Genomic DNA, 18,048 nt, shown 5'->3' with positions numbered 1-18,048 from the left:
AGTAACTTCATTGCAATGTTAATGTAAGCCTGCTTGTGACTAATAAATAAACTTTTCTTTGAACGTTGTGAAAGCTGGAATGGCTTTGGACAGCATTTTCTGGTGTAAAGTCACTGTCTGCCACCAAACATTTCTCTCAAATACGTGTGGACACACTGGTGATGAAACTCCTGCAATTGGCCTAATTAATGATGTTCAGTTTGTTTTACCCCACACAGTGTGGACGATATTTAATGGAGTTAATGTGGTCTCACCTAGCAGTTAGAGGGTTGAATTAAGTGCTGCTTACTTAACTGGGTAGCGGCTGGCCTCCCCCTGAATCAAGTGCAATTTTGGACGCAAAAGTCCCAACCAAAGATAACAGTCGGCCCATTTGAGGTCAGCAACTCTGCTGAACAGCAGCGCCAGCAGGAGGCAGTGGCCACTGCTGGTACTACGTGCAGCTGAGGTTCAGGAGGGAATCTCACCCCTCCCCACCAAGCAACAGCCATCAGCGGGATTTGTGATGGGTGGGGGTAGAAGGCGTCTCTCTCTCCCTCCTGTTGTGGGCCACATTCTCCAGCATAAAGACAGATTGTGATGAAGGAGTAAGTCACAGGCCGATAACTCTATGGCTGCTAACTGCCCTCGTGACTCCCAAAGTCCAACCACCATGTGCATGGCACAAGTGGGGTGTGAGATGGAATAGTGTCTCGTTGCCAGGATGAGTTCAGCTCCTAGAACACTCAGGAAGTTGGACAATATCCAGGACAATGCCAGCCACTTGACTGACATTTCATCCAGCACCCTCAACTTTCAATCCTCCCACCTCTTGTGCACAGTGGCAGCAGCGTGTACACATGTACAAAGTGAACTGCAGCAAGTCTCCATTGCTCCTGGAGCATCACCTGCCAACCCTGCGAGTTCTACCAGCTGCAAGGACAAGGGCAGCAGGCACAAGGGAGCAGCAGCACTAACAGCTGCCTGCTGTGCCTTCCCTGTGGCCGGATGAGAACTCTGCAGTTCCCTCACCAATAGCATAGCACAACGACTGCAGGGGTTCAACAGGCAGCTGCCTACACCTTGTCAAGGCCATTTAAGGATGAACAAGAGAAATGCTGGCCTTGTCAGTGATGTCCAGATTCCACGAGACAAACACAGATGTGGTGAGTTGGGTTGGAAGGATAGAAGGTTCATTTACCCTTGTGGAGTGGATTAAATCATTAACCCTTTTCCTGCACTGTAAGGTGGCTCTCCTCTGCACCCCACAGGTGCTGACCATCCTGGCAACCTCCTCCCAGGCCAAAGTGGTCGGCAGGGATGGCCTCCTGCAGCCATCCCAAGGGAAGAGGTTCTCCTGCCTTTCCTGAATTGCTTCGAAGAGATGCATTGCCGAGGTGGGGAGCAGTGGCACGTTGTCTTCTCCTGCTCGTCCTTTCCCATTAATGAAGGCTTTTCTGAGACCCTTTTAAATATGGCGTTCAGACATGGCAGCAGCGTGCCCCCTCAGTGGTTAGCACTGCTGCCTCACAGCACCAGGGACCCAGGTCTGATTGCTGGCTTGGGTCACAGTCTGTGCAGAGTCTGCATGTTCTCCCTGTGTCTGCGTGGGTTTCTTCTGGGTGTTCCAGTTTCCTCCCACACTCCAAAGATATGTGGATTAGGTTGATTGGCCATGCAAAATTGCCCTTCAGTATCAGGGGGATTAGCAGGGTAAATACATGGGGTTACAGGGAAAGGATCTGGGTGGGGTTGTTGCTGGTTGGTGCAGGCTTAATGGGACGAATGGCCTCCTTCTGCACTGTATGCATTCTATGATTCTATTTTCTGACTGCTCTTCTGTACCGTGCGTGTAACCTTGTGGGAGTGACTTCTGACAATCTCCCATGTATTACATATCACGATGGGTGCATGAGTCATTTGGCAACACATGAATGAATAAACATTCTATTGGTGGGAATGGACCCTCCATGTCTATTATGAATCTCCGTTTAACACAATTCCCCTGGGATTCGACTCATCAGGGTTTTTACGGTTGATGCAAATCAGGTAAAGCATTTTGTTGACTTAACTAAGAACAAGATATTTTCTACCACGTTCTGGCTGTGTGTAATTTGTACTCAGAGTAGTGTTCTACAGAACTAGGTTCTGTCATGTCTGTATTCAAGTCTTTCTGATGGGAGCAGGTCATGTCTTTTCTGTTGAAACACTCTCTTATCAAAGGCTTGAACACAAGACCAAAACAACAGTATTATGTCAAGCTGATCATAAATCAATAGGGTCATTTACTGACTTGATACATTTTTGTTTAAAGGCATCGTGGTGTCAGAACAAGTACTTCTTTAGTTGTCAAGATGTAGAAACCTACAGGCTACAATAATTAAACTTATGCACAGCAACAAATTACTTCAAACACTCCCGCAGAAGTCTTTATTGCTCTCACAATAAAGGGATTAAGCATGAGGCAATAGCTAAGTACTTCGATCCATTTGAAGTCTGCGATCTTAGCACAGAACCAAAATACTCAAAACATTTGTCAGTTGGGTCACAGTATGGAGATGCAACTTTTAAATCAGCCCATAAAAATATGGGATTTAGTTGGTGCTGGGCAATTGATTTACCAAATTTTAATGAATGATTTTTAAAATTTTAACAAAGAGAATGATATTTTTTGAACCAATTAGCAAAACAACTCACATTGTAAACAGCTTTGCAAATTATGCAAGTGGTAAAACTCTTAAATTATCCATTGAATGATAGAAGCAAATTTAGAAAGGATTTTGATTGCAGAAAAGATTACGCATGCAACAGCAGTATAATAAACGAGGGCTTCCAATCAGTGCTGGTATCAGTGCTGTTTAAAAAGGGCATGTGAAACATTTCTGATTCCTGTTATTTTGTTGTAATTGAAATAAATATCTTTTTGGTTTTAAGAAGGATAACTTCAGTCTATTTGCTGACGAGTATGTTAATTTCCAGAAGGCGCACAGATTAGAAATGAATCTAAAGATTAAATTGTTAAATATCTATGTGCAAATTACTCATACTTACAGAGTTGTGACTATGTATTCTGGAATGAATGGGTGTTAAATACATTCCCTAATTCACATGCTTCATCTAAACACAAATCATGCTGCGTCATTTCTTCGAGATTGGCTGATGTTCACCAAATGCATCAGGTTTCAAAGCAGGTTTCCTCTTTGTGAAAATACACATTTGAACCTTGGATTGCCCACTTTGTGATGACTCAGAGCATGGTTATAGAAACATAGAAATATACTAGAAGCAGGAGTTGACCATTTGGCCCTTCAAGCCTGCTCCGCCATTCGTTATGATCACTGCTGATCATCAAATTCAATATCCTGATCCAGCCCTTCCCCCCAATATCCATTGATTCCTTTAGACCCCAGAGCTATATTTAATTTCTTCTTGAAATCAAAGTTTTGGCCTCAACCACATTCTGTGGCAGTGAATTCCACACATTCACCACTCTCTGGGTGAAGAAATTTCTCCTCACGTCAATTCTAAAACGTTTATCTCTTATCGTCAAACTATGACCCCTAGTTCTGGACTCCCCACCAATGAGAATATTCTTTCTGAATCTACCCTGTCTAACCCTATTAGAATTTTTCAAGTTTCTATGAGATTCCCTCTCACTCTTCTAAACTCCAGTGAATATAATCCTGACTGACTCAGTCTCTCCTCATTTGACTGACCTGCCACCCCAGGGATTGGCCTGGTTATTGTTAAATTGCTTCCTTTTGCATTTCAGCTAAATGGTTTGAAATATGGGGAAGGATTATCCTCAAGGGCCTCAGGACTCTGTCATCAGCCTCAAGTGGGGTTTGGAACCCCATGCAACGTGGGAAAGATGAAAGATATCATGTGATTTCCTCTGGAGAGACCAATGAACAAAGGTGGGCTCGCTGTCCAATTCAATCCAGTTAGCGGGCTATTGAAGGCGGACAGCTTCCAGCTTGGAAACTTTTAAAAGTTCAAATTATATCTGGCTGTTATAGCTGGGCTGCCAATGTGTGGGTGAGGATATAGTGAGTTTGGGGGAGGGTGGGGGGAGCCCTTTACAAGGCAGTTAGAGGCTGTTGTAGCACCAATGCTGGTCTGTAAGCTTCCCGAGAGAACTAGCCCATGGGCCTTCCACTAGCCCAAGGGCATCTTTGACAGTCAACCTAGTCCCCACCACTAATGGAAACTGGGATTGAAGGGATTTGATATCCTCTCACATTGTGAATGAGGTGGCATTTAGTCAGACGACAGGGTATCAGGTGGAGACTTCACCATCTTCCCAATTCCTCCCAACTAAATTCATGGCAGGCTGGCCTAAAGAAGCATAGAATCCCCAAAGTACAAAAGAAGGCCATTCGGCCCACCAACTCTCCAAAACAGCATTTTACCCAGACCCATCCTATCTCCACAACCCCACAAATCTACCACGGCTAATAGTTCTAACCTACACATCTTTGGACACTCAGGGGCAATTTATCATGGTCAATCCACCTAACCTGCACATCTTTGGAGGGTGGGAGGAAACCAGAGCACCCGGAGGAAATTCACGCAGAAACAGGGAGAATGTGCAGACTCCACACAGACAGCGATTCAAGGCTGGAGTTGAACCCAGATGTCTGCACTGTGAGCATTAGCCCTAACCACTGTGCCACTCGTGATGTGCTTATTAAAAAACAACCACAAAAAGAAAATAATGTAATATAAAGCACCCAATTGTATATCCCAATGGCTTTGAATGCTGACTGAGTCAAAGATCTATCAAAAAAGGTTACCTTCATAATAAAAGCACATGGGACTGCAGGCAGTGTCTTGAGATGGATAGAAAGCTGGTTAGCAGATAAAAAGCAAAGAGTTGGCATAAATGGGTCTTTTTCTGATTGGCAGTCAGTGACTAATGGAGTTCCGCAGGGATCTGTGCTCAGACCCCAACTGTTCACATTATATATTAATGCATGTGGAGGGAAGTCACACAGACATGGGGAGAGTGAGCAAACTCCAGCCACACTGTCACCCAAGGCCGGAATTGAATTCGGGTCCCAGGTGCTCTGAGACAGTGGTGCTAACCACCATGCCATCCATGGAGTGGCTTCTTGCCCCTCTGCCAGTTGAGGCCTTTAAAGGGGCAATTAATGCTAACAGTGCTATTCAATCAGCAGCGTGTTTGCTTGCAGGCTTCCAGAATATTCTTCATTCAAAGCCACTCAGTGCCTGATTGAAGGATCTAACATCAGGAGGGAGATCAGCTGAGAGCCAATCTGCTGTCCTTGCTGTAGATACTCCTCCCTGCTTGACACCTACCTTGCAACGACTCACCTGCGCTGGGTCCATCCTCAATCCTAGCCTCAGTAGCTGTAATACCAGCAGTAGCCATGATGTGGGTATGCCGGCGTTGGACTGGCGTAAACACAGTAAAAAGTCTGACAACACCAGGTTTTAGTCCAACCTATTTATTTGATAATATACTCGCAAGCTTTCGAGGGGTTACCCTCTTCGTCAGGTGAATGGAGAGTTCTGGCCTCAGACAGAGCATATAAAGCACAGACAGTTTAGAGATTACTGATTAAAATGCGAATCCTTACACCTAACAGCAGGTTAGGTGTAAGGATTCGCATTTTAATCAGTAATCTCTAAACTGTCTGTGCTTTATATGCTCTGTCTGAGGCCAGAACTCTCCATTCACCTGACGAAGAGGGTAACCCCTCGAAAGCTTGCGAGTATATTATCAAATAAATAGGTTGGACTAAAACCTGGTGTTGTCAGACTTTTTACCAGCAGTAGCCACAGCCTCTCCATTGGCGCTGCTGTTCAGTGAAGAGCTGTTGGCCCCTGACTGGCCTCGGAAGGTATGTTTTTGTCCCAGCTCTTGGCAGGTGAGACTTTCCCACCCAGTTCCTTCATCCCAGGTGCAGCACTGCCCAGTTAAGTGCTTGAGAGTGACACTTAATTCAACACAACTCCCCCAAAGGGGGCAATGTGGGGCTTTGTCTGGCCATTCAGCCAGTGGTTGAGATACCTGATGCCTCCATTAAATATTGCACCTGCAGCCAAATTCTAATATCCCACCTGACATCCTTTCATTTGTCTTAATGGGCTCTTAACAAGCTGGATGGATTACCTACTCTGTCTAGATGGTCCTGCTAACCCCCCCAAAATCCTGCTGATGTGAACAGTGGCAAGATTCCGGCCTTCATATTTTGTTTGCACCACGGTGGCATGGTGGCACTGTGGATAGCACAGCTGCCTCACAGCGCCAGGGACCCGGGTTCGATTCCCGGCTTGGGTCACTGTGCGCAAACTCTGCATGTTCTCCCCATGTCTGCGTACGTTTCTTTCGGATGCTCCGGTTTCCTCACACAGTCCGAAAGACGTGCTGGTCAGGTGCATTGGCCATGCCAAATTCTCCCTCAGTGTACCCGAACAGGTGCAGGAGTGTGGCGACTCAGTGGTTTTCACAGTAACTTCATTGCAGTGTTAATGTAAGCCTACTTGTGACACTAATAAATAAACTTTAAACTTGCATTAACATAGCACCTTCAACAGGCAAGAAGTCCAAGGCCACATCACAGAGGCAAACAAAGTGTGACACTGAGACGCATAAGGAGATATTTGGACAGATACCAAATCCTGGTTGCTTTTAATGAGTGTCTTGAAGGAGAAGATAGAGGTCGAGGAACAGAGGCGGGGGAAGGGATTTGCAGAATTAAGAAGCTAGGCATGCCTCCCAATGTTGTTGTAAATTATTTAGTGACCCTCTGTTACCCTGTTCAATGGAAATTTGCTCATTTGTCTCTTGGCACACTTGTTCTGGGCTGAGAATTCTGTATTTTCTTGAAGCTGTTTTCCTAAAACCAAATCTCATTTGAATGGAGTGGAAATTTTTGGGTCTAAATGCTGATCGTCAAGACAATTAGATAAAACCTTTTATTTACTCAAAGGCTCCCATTTCTGCTTCTGTGAAAGGTGACACGATTGGGTGACAAGAAAGGGTAAAAGCAGCAGCAGAAGAAGAGTCCGTGAGGTCAAGGAAAATGAAGGGACAGGGCAGGGCTGGATTTAACTCTCTCCGCCTGTCAGATAAAAAGCAGAGTCAATGTCGAGGTGCTGCACTTGCAACCTTGTCCCTGCTCGAGCTGCCAGCATTTGTCCCAGGGTTTTCCACTGGGCTGCCAAGATGTCAGCCTGAATCAGGCTGGGGTCTCATTAATTTGTGCAAATTGGAGTGTTATTACATAGGGAGAAACGTGATCCCATTTTAACATGCCCTCTGCACAAAACAGGCACTGTGGATTCGAAAGCCAGTGTTTTAAACTTAAATAAAAGCAATTACAAATGTATGCATACAGAACTGGCTGAAGAGAATGGGGAAACTAGGTTAACGGGTAGGTGGTAGAAATGCAAGGGCAGATATTTATATTTCATAACGTTCAGGTAACATGCAATCCAGTGAGAGGGGAATACTCTAGAAGTTCAATGCATCACCTCTGGCTATCGAAGAAAGTTAAAGTTATTTATTAGTGTCACAAGTAGGCTTGCATTAACACTGCAATTAAGTTGCTGTGAAAATCCCCTAGTTGCCACATTCCGGCTCCTGTTTGGGTACGCTGAGGGAGAATTTAGCATAGCCAATGCACCTGACCAGCACAGCTTTTGGACTGTGGGAGGAAACTGGAGAAACCCATGCAGATATGGGGAGAACTTGCAGACTCTGCACAGCGACCCAAATTAGAAATCGAACCTGACACGTAGGGTAGCAGTGCTAACCATTGTGGAAAGACAAAAGTCGGAACGTTATGGCCATTCACGCCAGTGGGATTTTCCCATCCTACTACAGTGAACAGAGGTTTGGCTGAGCACCAAATTCTCCAATCTTACTGCAGCGGGAGCGTAGCACGAACAGACGGTAACATCACGCTCAAAGTGTACAATTCTGCGAAGGTTAGTGATAGGTCAGAAGATTAGACTGAATTTAAAAACCAGCAAACAATAATTAAAAAATTAAGGAGGGAGGAATTGGAATGTGACAGAAAGTTAGCTAGAAATACAAAAGCAAGTAGCAGAAGTTTCTATATGTATTTAAAAAGGAAATGAGTAATAACAGGAGTGTGGGTCCTCTAGAATGAATGGGTCTGGGGAATTAATAATGGAAAATAAGGAAATTATGGATCTGTTGAATGTATATTTTGGCAAGTCCCAGCTCTGTGAATCTGACCTTTACAAATGTCTGCTGAACTTCTAATTTTCAGTTGGGATTAGGCTAGAATAGGAGTTGGAACGGGTGTGAGTATGAACACTGACATCCAGGAGGCTGCATACCCTTAACAGGATGATCACATTGTTGGCCCAGAGACTGTTGGTTTGGATGACTACTGCACACCAAGCAACCAGCCCCATCAACTTCACCTGTAGGCTACCCAATGGCTGTGGAAGTCACTGAAGAGGTTGAACGTGTCAAGAGCTCCTCGGTATTCTCACCTTCCATCATTTCCCCAACCCCTCCACTGGAGCCCTCATCTGCTGCACTGGCACCAGTGACCATGGCTGCCCAATGACAGATGGTAGGCTAACTGGCCTCTTAGGTCCTGCTTTCTGTCTCTTTCCTCTCTTGAATAGGAGAGTTACATCCACTATTTTCCAAGCTGATGGGACCTTTGCAGAATCCACAAAATATTTGAAAATTAAAGTCTGTGTATCTGCCACCTCCGCAGCCAATTCTTTTAGGAGCTTATGGCTGGGCACTTAGAAAATGTGAACACAACTGGGCAGAATCAACATGGCTTTGTGAAAGGGAAATCACCAGCGACTCAGAGTATTTTGAGGAAGTAACAAATAATGTGGATAAAGGGGAACCTACAGATGTGGTGCACTTGGACTTTTAAGTTATATTTCATGAAGTGTCACGTTAAAGGTTACTATGCAAAGTAAGAACTCATAATGAAGAGGGTAATATATTATCATGGATAGAGGTTTAGTCAGCTCACAGAAAATAGGGGGTAGTGATAAATGGGTCATTCTAGGGTTGGCAAGCTGTAACAAGTAGAGTGCCAAAGAAATCAGTGCTGGGGTTTCAACTATTTTCAATCTATCATAATGACTTGGAAAAAGGGGCCACATGTATGGTTGCCAAAATTGCAGATTGCTCACAGATAGTCAGTATAGTATGAGGAGGACATAACCTATCGAAATCCATTTGTGAGCCTCAGTGAGTGGACAAAAATTGGCAGAGGGCGGATAACGTGGGAAAATGTGAACTTGTCCATTTTGGCAGGGAGAATAGAAAAGCAGCATATTAACTAAATGGAGAAAGATTGTAAAACTCTGGGGAACAGAGGGATCTAGGTATCCTGGTACATAAATCAGTATGTAGGTGAAGCAAGTGGTTAGGAAGGCAAATGGAATGTTATTTATTTCAAGGCAAATGGAACATCAAAGTAGGGAAATTTCGCTGCGTTTGTATAGGGTGTTGGTGAGACCATGTCTGGAAAACTGCATAGTTTTGGTCTCATTACCTAGAGATGGGTATAAAAGCATTAGAAGCTGTTCAGAGAAGGTTCACTCAACTGATTCCTGACTGAAGGGGTTACTGAAAGTGATTATTTTACGTTTGCTTAGTTTTTAGACAGTATACATAAGGCACTAACAGAGCAAACAGGAAAGAGCTAAGTGATTCTTAAAACAAAAGAATAGCTTACACATGTATGAATACAGTCAGAGAATTAAAAAGTAACTATGATTTTAAAACATAAAGGCAGATATTTAAAATGTACTTTAAGTATAGTATGAATTTTTGTTCATTTTAGCTGAAGCAGGTTACCGAAAGGCATGATGGGAAAGATGAATAGTTCAGAGCGGAAGGTCTGGGATTCCTTTAGTTGGCAGAATTCACATCAGAAAGTTTCTTATGAGGGGACACATTTCACAACATAATGAATAGGTTCAGTCACTGTCCAGACACACAATAGATATGTCCCTGGACACAGGAACACATGTCTATTCAGCTTGGCAGTGAGCCAGTGGGAACATCTACTTTGACCTTTATGATAGCACCTAGCGTGAGCTGGCAACAGGAAAGTAGTTTTAGTCAAGAAGGGAGTTAGTGTCTGGATTTAACGGACGAATGAGATACCATTACGCTAGAAGGTACAATGCGGTTGGCTGAGGTATTTGATACAGAATTGTATTAATGTGTGATTACTAAATGAAATTAATTTTGTACTAATGAAGGGCGGGTAGTATAGATAAAGAAAATGAATAATTGTTTTGTTTTTTACTGTGAACATCAGAACTTGTCTGAGAGGTCTGGGTATTCTGTATCTGTGGCCATTGAGATAACTTTTCCCATTGATCACCGGCCATTAATAAATTTTTACTTTATGTACTGTGACATTGGTTTCCTGAATCTAATTGTCACATTGTCAAAAATCCCGCTGACAGTTAAAATCATAAAATTTTTACAGTGCAGAAAGAGGCCATTCAGCCCACCAACAACAATCCCACCCAGGCCCTATCCCCGTAACCTCACATATTTACCCTGCCAATCCTCCTGACATTAATTTAGCATGGCCAATCAACCTGACATGCACACCTTTGGACTGTGGGAGGAACACAGTAAGAAGTCTCACAACACCAGGCTAAAGTCCAACAGGTTTATTTGGTAGCAAAATCCACTGGGATTCCACTAGGATCCACTGTGGGAGGAAACCAGAGCACCCGGAGGAAACCCATGCAGACATGGGGAGAACGTGCAAACCCCACGTAGGCAGTCACCTGAGGCTGGAATTGAACCCGGGTCACTGGCATAGTGAGGCAGTTGTGCTAAAGCATTGTGCCAGTGTACTGCCAAAGTGGAAATAGGAATGATTTATCCCAAAGGACAATACTCTATGACTAAAACTGAAATAAAAGAAGATATGTTTGTTTAAACTGGTTTACTTGAGGGGAGTGCTGTGGAAAAGGCGATTATAACAGTGTAATTGACGTACACCTGGAAACAGACCTACACGGCAGCTCTAAACTTCTGCCGGTTAATGAACTGAAGTTATAAACAAATCAACACAATGTTAGCAGAGAAGGTTGTTTACTGGCAGAGATTTTCACAGCCTTTCAGGGTGCTGCATTAAATGCAAAAGCACTTCTTATTATAGAGTTTACAGCAGCATTTTTTTTTACTTTTGGCTTAGTTCTGAGCACAATACTCTGAATGAAGATCTTTAAAAAAAAACCACTGTCAGGGGAGGGGGGTGGGGGGAATAAATGAAGATAGGCTTGCATAGTAAATTATGTGCAATTTCCTATTTCCTATCAGCAAGCCTGAGGGAGAATCCGAGTTCACTGGAAGCATTAAGCTACGTTTTTCTGCCTTAACTACTCCTGACTGCTCCAGCTACTCTGCATGAAATGACTGTGTCAACACGAGCAGCACACAAAAAAATCTTGACATGATCATTAGACGCACATTGTCCCATAACATTTTCACCCTGTGCAATACCAAGTGGCTTAGTGTTTACAGGTTTCATAAATTATTGTTCTCACACTTAACACCCTAAGCCTGAAACAGTATGATGCAACGCAGGGAAATATCCACTATTGCAATGGCGTTTACCTCCCGCCCCCTCCCCGAGCTGATAAAGCAGGCAAGCCATAAACGTGGCTTTATTGGCGATGTGATGTGTCACCTCTGGCACACTTATGAGATGGGGTGGCATGGTGGCACAGCGGTTGGCACGGCTGCCTCACAGCGCAAGGATGCAGGCTCGATTCCGGCCTTAGGTGACTGTGCGGAGTTTACAGGTCGTCCCCATGTCTGCATGGGTTTCCCTTCAGGGCTCTGGTTTCCTCCCACAGTTCAAAGGTTTGTGTGTTTGGTGAATTTGCCATGGTAAATTGTCCCTTAATATCCAAGATGGATTAGATGGAAAAGGCATGGTAGATTGGTGAATTTACAGCGATGGGGGGGTTGGGGCTGGGCCAAGGTAAGATGCCATTTTGGGGAGTTGGTACAGACACAATGGGCTAAATTACCTCCTTTTGAACTGCATGGATCCCATGGTTCTATAGTTCCTTGGCTGGAGTTTACATACCAGGGACAAAGTTATGCCCCCATGTGGCAAATATGCTGCAAGAAAGCTAAGATTGAAGAATTGGTGCTACAGTGTTCATGAACGACTTATTCATGAAGATTACTCATGAGGTTACTCATGAAGCCATCTCAAACTTGCCCCTTGTCTGAGGTGTGGCAATCCTCAGGTTAAATTACTACCAGTCAGCTCCCCCCCCTCAAAGGGTCATCTCGGACCATGGCGACTTTACCTCTACCTTACCTCCACTCCAACTCATACAGTCTCCAAGCCATTGGTCCCCACGGGCAGCATTTACATCATGTTTTAAATCCCATCCAGAACATAATGATTATTAATTTAATTATTAATTTAATGATTATTAATGATTATTTGGCAAGAATAAAAACTGATCTTTCATCATCAGATGGGTTAACGGCAAAACAAATGGAGCTGGCTACAGCGACTCAAGTCAGTGGAGATGCTGACTTTCTGAGCTGGTGTAAAATGATTTACGTCTCATCTCACTGATGTCCACAGCAATACAAAAAAAAGGAGAGTTCTAAAATGGGTTACAAACGCCATTATCATCCATTTGACAATATTGGATAATTTCAAGGTCTACATCCTGATGTTGGAAGGAGGGAGCATCTCAGTGGAATAATTGTTCCGAGATTTTCTGAGCATGGATTCCCAGCAAAATTCAACACACAATTCTAATTTCTAAATAATTATGGCAATGAGTGCTTTCCCAACAGACATTTCAGTGCAGATTAGGACTAGAGGGCACAGCCTCAAGATAAAGTGGGGGGGGGGAGCGGTTTAGAATGGAGTTGAGGAGGAACTTCTTCACTCAAAGGGTGGTGAATCTCTGGAATTCTCTGCCCGTTGAAGTGGTGGAGGCTGCCTCGCTAAATATATTTAAGACGTGGGTTGATAGGTTTTTGATAGGCAAGGGGATTAAGGGTTATGGGGAGAGGGCGGGAAAGTGGAACTGAGCCACGACAGATCAGCCATGATCTTATTGAATGGTGGGGCAGGCTCGAAGGGCTAGATGGCCTACTCCTGCTCCTATTTCTTATGTTTTTATGTTCTTATTAACCAAAATAACATGCAAGTAAGTCAGCAAATACAGAAAAAAGACAATGCACAATTCTTGGGACTGCAGCATTTGATTGACCCTTCCTGAAATGGACACTAACCTAACGAACTCACAGGAGTGCAGTGAGGATTTACCAGGCTGATTCTGGGGATGATGGGACTGATGTATGAGGAGAGATTGATTAGGTTAGGATTGTTTTCGCTGGAGTTCAGACAATTGAAGGAGGATCTCATAGAGACTTATAAAATTCTAACAGGACTAGACAGGGTAGATGCAGGAAGGATGTTCCCAATGGTGGGGCCATCCCACTGGGATGTTCCCAATGGTGGGGGCAACCTAGAACCAGGAGTCACGGACTGAGGATACAGGGTAGACCATTTGGGACGGAGATGGAGATGGGTGAATTTACAGCGATGGGGGGTTGGGGCTGGGTAAGATGCCATTTTGGGGAGTTGGTACAGACCCAATGTGCTGAATTATCTCCTTTTGAACTGCACGGATTCTATGGTTCTATAGTTCCTTGCCTGGAGTTTATATACCAGGGACAAAGTTATGCCCCCATTTCTTCACCCAATGAGTGGCGAGCCTGTGGAAGTCATTACCACAGGATGTACTTGATGCCAAAACATTGAATGTATTCAAGAGGTGGCTAGATGTAGCACTTGAGGCAAACAGGTTATGGGGAGAAAGCAGGATTAAACCATTGAGTTGGACGATCAGCCATGATTGTGATGAATGGCAGAGCAGGCTCGAAGGGCCGAATGGCCTCCTCCTGCTCCTGTCTTCTGTGTTTTTGGATCCTGAGAGATTCTTGGACCCCTTTTGAAAATCTATGCCTGACAGCATCCTATGCTGTGATCAATGGCTCAGATTATTGGAGCGGTTAACCCTGTCCTTTATTTCACCTGATCTGATATCTTGCCTGTTGCCCAAATTGAAAAGAACCTGATAAAATAAAGTACCTTTTTAAAATTTGGAAATTATTGCATTTTGAAATGCATCTTTCGCAATCTCAGGAGCATCCAAAAACATCTTACAGCCAGTGACATACTTCTGAGGTGCACACTCTTAATTCGCGTTTGAAAAATATACATTTTCACAACTGATAACAAATGGTCATAGTCTGGATTTTGTGTTTGGTAGCGAAGGTATGGTGCAGGCCACTTACATTTGCTGGCTGACTTCTTTGTGGAATTTATTCAACCTGAGCAAAACATTGTGCAGCACCCCTACAATGCATGTGGGGTCTGTGTGAACGGGGCAAGTGCTTCCTCAGTCAGATCGACAAGGGGATTTACACAAGGGGGGGGTTTAACCTGTCTGGGTGGATTGGTGTCTGTGCGCATTAGTGTCTGTGCAGGCACCAGTGTGGGAAAGCTAACAAGAATTCACCAACTTTTAATCTGAGCGCATCAGTTAGTGCCTGGTCCTGAGATTTAAATATGTTAAATGCAAAGTGATTGAGTTGTTAAAACCAAGGTTTAACCCTGACCTCATGGATTTCCCAACCATCAGCCTTCATAATAGCCACTTTTGTCGGGCTCCTTGGTTCCACATTGGAGGTCTATGAAGAGCATAACTGCAGCTGCAATGTCTTCTCCCTAACCACCTGCCTCTCCACAGGACAGAAAGGATGAACACAGAGCTCCACCACACTGGAGGCAATGTCTTCAACACAGTCTACACACTGAGGATCAGTTTTCTGAACTGGATTGAACACCAGGCTCAGACCTTGCTGTCAGGATGTTGATGACATTTGCAGCTTGCAGGAGATAGACCACCTCTCACGTGAACCAGGTGGCAAACATTACCAATGGCCATCAAGCTCACCTCTAGATCCTTCCAGATTTATAGAATCTCTCAGTCTGTTGTCCACATGTGCATCTCCCAGGTGACTGATACCATGTTTGCCAGGGCCAACACTTCTGTGTACTTTGTTACTGCTGAGGGCTGGTATTATGGGAGGGCTGTCTGATTTGCTATAGTGGGTGGTTTTGCCCAGGAACAGAGCGTTACACATATGACAATCAAGGCACCGTCAGAATACCTCAGCGTATTCATCAACCAAAACCGATTCTATCCCATCGGTATTCAGGTGGTATGCACCCACCAAAAGGTTGTCATGGGTGTCCCTGAAAGATATCCAGTGAATTACTATGATGCTGTCATTCTTCACCAGTGAAGTCTCCCGCAGATAATCACACCTCCAAACAGATTCATCTGTTTGGAGTCAAGAGCCATTCTTTATGAACTTGGCCAATGACATCTGTGAGAAGCCAATGATGCTCAAGAAAGGGAGGCCAAAAGCCATAAACCATTACTGAGCAAGCCATTGAGTTGATGAAGAACCAGATCTGTGGATCGCTTTCATTATGCTCAGGTATGGAGAATGATGTGTGCCTTGCACAGCAGTGAGGACCGGAGCTCCAGGAGGAGGGAGATTTATGGTGCTGTATATATCTGGAGGAGAAAGAGCCCAGTGTGATGAGGACACTTATAGACACTCACTCAGCCGCCAGAGTTCTGCAGGATGAACTCATTCAGACGTGATTAAGCTAAATAAACCCAATGCAGCCAGCTGGCAAATCAACAGGGAATCTGTTGTATCTTCCAGCTCCCACCACAAGTCCCAGAGTCAACAATCCATCTCTCTCATTTTTAGTCACACTACTAAACTTCAAATGCAACAGGCAGCAACGGGGACCACAGGACAATAGGGATTTAAAATAATGGCCGCGATTCTTTCATCACGACCTACAATGTTTCTGGTAGGTTGAGGTGGGAGATGAGCATTGCCGACCTTGTTCTGGGATTTGCGCATGCGCTGGGAATGCATACACATCTTCCAGAGCTGGCAAACAGTCGCCGGTCAGACCATGCTGGAAACAGGCGGGAAGGCAGGTAAGTCATTTCAATTCTTTTTGAAATGTATTTTAAATATGTTTAGCAGGTCATTATCAGGAACTTTCAGGTCCTAATTGAATCTTCCACGCTACCAGGAGTACTTCATTCCAGCGGGGTTTACATTAGCTCTCCATGTTCGGAGAACTAGCGGGAGACACTGCTGGAATGAAAGGGGGGGCAATCGGGGTCCTTCAAGGGGTCAGGCGTTGTGGGTTGGTGCCCCCGGGCACGGGCATCCTGGCAATGCCAGCCTGCGCCCCCGGCACTGCCCAAGAAGCAAAGTGCCCATGCCCAGGGGGCACCTTGCATTGCCCATCAGGCATCAGGCAGGGTTCAGGGGTGATTGGTGTGGCTGGAGGGTCAGGCTGCCACTTGCAGACAGGATTGGTCTGGGATGGAGGGAGGCCAGCGATCGGGGCGGGCTGGGCGGGGGTCTGCCAGGGGAGGTCTGCCCCCGGGGGGAGTCAGCAGGGGGAGGGGGTTTGCTGGGGTGAGGGGATGGGGGAATGCCATTGCTGGGGGATGTGGGCTGTACATTGGGGCACTCCAGGATGGTGGGTGTGGGAGGTCAGCGCTGGCCTGGGAGTTGCTGGGGGGGGGGGGGGGGGCGCGGCGATCGGGTCATGGGAGTGAGGGGCTGGAGGGGCAGCACTGCAGTGGTCCCAGGCTGGTCAGTGAGCGGGCTGGCCAGCAAATGGGGAGTCTGACAGATCGGGACCATTCCGCACGCACAGAGTTCCAGAACTATCAAACTCTGGCGTGAATAGACCCCGCCCCCCTGGGTTTTTAATATTATTCACAACTGGGATCTCTGCAGTGCGGAGATTCAGATGAGAAGTGAACTGACAAAGATTTAGAACAGTTTTCCTGTCAATTCAGCATTTTTGGGAGAATCATGGCCAATGTTTGTGGCTCATAAACGCTGTTCTATGTGTAAGGGTAGCAGTCTTCTTCAATGTCTGTTTCTGTGAGAGGCTTTGTTGAATAGCTCTTAAGTTGTCTGCCTCCCGAGGCACCCTCATTGCATAGTTTCATGACAATGGAAAACGAGATATGTCAGCCAAACTGGTTGTATTTCAAAACCTAAGCATCTCCCTTTTCATATTGAACTAAAGATAGAACCATCCCCTTTTTCTTAATGAACAAAAAAAATTTGCATGTACGATTCTGTATGACTTTGAATATCCAAATTACCCACAGTATGCCCACTGTTCTCTTGCATTAATAACTGTTTGTTCTACTGGTCAGTCGCTGCACACACATTGCACACACAGTCTTTAAATGGTGCAGATTCTCTTAATGGTCCATGTGTGCATTTATGGTGGCTGCATGTCTGGGTGATGTTTCTTGTCTTGCATGGCATTTGTTGCCTTGGAGACTTATGTTGTTGGTCAACTGAAAATCTCTCTCCAAACGTGTGCAGTGGCTGACAGAACCTCACCCACTTCCTGCTGCTTGTCTAAAGGAACCCTCTTTGTTGATGGAAACCAAAGCTCAGAATGTGTGCGCACCTGTGCAGTGCTCGGTGATAAATGGCAGATAAGATTCATGCCATCCAATGAATATCTCCAACCAGAGAGTATCCAACCACTTTCCCTTGATATTCAATGACATTGCCACAACTAAATCACCCAGTATAAACATCCTGGGAGTCACCATCGAATAAGGAATTGAACTGGACTAGCTATACAAATATTGTGGCCACAAGAGAAAGTCAGATCCTAGGAATTCTGAGGAGAGTAACTTACTTTCTGATTCCTCAAAGCCTGTCCATCATTTACAAGGTACAAGTCAGCAATGTGATGGGATACTCTTCATTTTCCTGGAGGAGTATAACCCCAACAACATTCAAAACCATCCAGGACAATGAAGCCCCCTTGATTGACATCCCACCTTCACCATCCACTTCCTCCACTATTGATGCATAGTGGCAGCAGTTTATCCATATGCAAGATGCACTGCAGTAACTCAGCAAGGCTCCTTTGA

The sequence above is a fragment of the Carcharhinus amblyrhynchos genome, chromosome 4 (assembly GCF_965287045.1).
Source record: "Carcharhinus amblyrhynchos chromosome 4, sCarAmb.v2.hapA, whole genome shotgun sequence".
Taxonomy (NCBI): Eukaryota; Metazoa; Chordata; class Chondrichthyes; order Carcharhiniformes; family Carcharhinidae; genus Carcharhinus; species Carcharhinus amblyrhynchos.
This window is presented reverse-complemented; position numbering follows the sequence as displayed.